Source organism: Papilio xuthus, unplaced genomic scaffold (genome assembly GCF_000836235.2).
Source record: "Papilio xuthus unplaced genomic scaffold, Pxut_1.1 DF825190.1, whole genome shotgun sequence".
In the NCBI taxonomy this organism is placed as follows: domain Eukaryota; kingdom Metazoa; phylum Arthropoda; class Insecta; order Lepidoptera; family Papilionidae; genus Papilio; species Papilio xuthus.
In genome coordinates, this window is record NW_013533459.1 from 1 (window position 1) to 1,513 (window position 1,513).

General features: G+C 33.4%; 1 long non-coding RNA gene across 1 annotated transcript; it reads left to right on the top strand.

Annotated features, from left to right (window-relative positions):
* Positions 1-2: 2 nt before the first annotated feature.
* On the top strand, positions 3-819 carry LOC106126074 (uncharacterized). The gene is made up of 2 exons (XR_001228311.1): positions 3-78; positions 267-819. It is a non-coding gene; the product is annotated as an uncharacterized LOC106126074 (long non-coding RNA).
* Positions 820-1,513: the final 694 nt, after the last annotated feature.

Sequence of the window (1,513 nt, forward strand, 5' to 3'; positions counted from 1 at the left end):
GCGGGCGAGCGGCTGCAGGGACCCGCCACAGACCGCCTCGCCTCGCTCAAGCAAGCCTTCCGCTCGCAGTATAACCAGGTGTGATACACTTATATACACTTACTTGCACATATATACACTTGTGTACACTATACTTGTGGCTACAACGTACGAGTACTTACATTTTTATATGTACGTACATTTATCTTGCATATACTTTTAGACGTTAAATTGAAGTATATAACTAGCATAAGTAATAAAATATTAATGTTTTTAATATGATCCAGTTCACTGCGTCAACTGACCACTCGTGGGAACAGACGCTTACATCTATCCAGCCCGGAGTGAACGCGCCCGCCGCAGAGACTGCGCCTGCGCAGCCTGAATCCAAAGCTGAGAGAGTCAGGAAGAGTGGCAAGAGGAGTCGGTGGGAGTAGACAGGAGAGAGGGGACTGCACAGAAAGGCTACTTATTGATTACTACTGATTGTTTAGTTGTGTTGGAAATAATGTGTCAATGATCTAATAAACATTTAGACGGATGTTAGGAACAATAGGAGAAATGTTTACATTAAAAATAAATCGTAAATGATTTGAAATTGAAGGTAATTAATAATAAAGAGGGTAGATAGAAAGGTCTTTGTGACGGATTGGTTTTACAATTTAATGGTTGTATAGTGCCTCGCTCTTTAAAATGTACGAAATTGTAATATTAAAAAAAATTAGTTTGATTATCACTTATTATGGACTCTTTGGACTTTACTAGAAGTATTTCTTATTATTAGATGTGCGTTTTTATTACCTTTTTTTATTATAATCGTCTAATTTATAGCAAAGAGTATCAGATTTTTTTTATCTGTGTTCGTGCAGTGAAAACCCTTTTGTCGCTACAAAATAATTTGTAATGTAAATATATAGGATTTATTATAAGAATATATTCGTGTAACCGTGGGTTTCTTAGCACAAAATCTCTGTTTTGTCAAAAATGACGGGAATGACGATATGTTTAGAGATTTTGGTCTCGGAAAGCAACGGTAAGTTTGTTTTGTATACAGCAGTGTACGTGTCTTGCTGTCGCGTTGTTTCAATCAACGTATTTTATCGACATTAAGTGTTAATTTTGAGCATTATGTAAATATAAATAAAGTTACTATTTTGCATTTTCAGTTTTTTTTTTCAATATAATAAATGCAAATTATATAATTTTAATACCGACATAGAAAACTCGATAAAGTTATATTTGGATGAGAATCCTTGAGCCGTAAGTATTTTTTTTAATTTCAATAAACAGATAACGAAAGGAAGAAATAAAAACTTTTCAACGATTTTATGACAAAAAAAATGTAGATCTTAGTGCAAATATTTTTTATGTATCCCTTTTTTATTAGATGTAATTTGTAGCAAAGAATATTGAGTTTAACTGAATTATATCATACTCAACTATAAGAGTATATATGTTTTATACAAGTTTTTAGACAATGGAAACACAAAGTACAACAGCTGCAGTACTCGTATTAATTCTGTGCGGCGTAGTT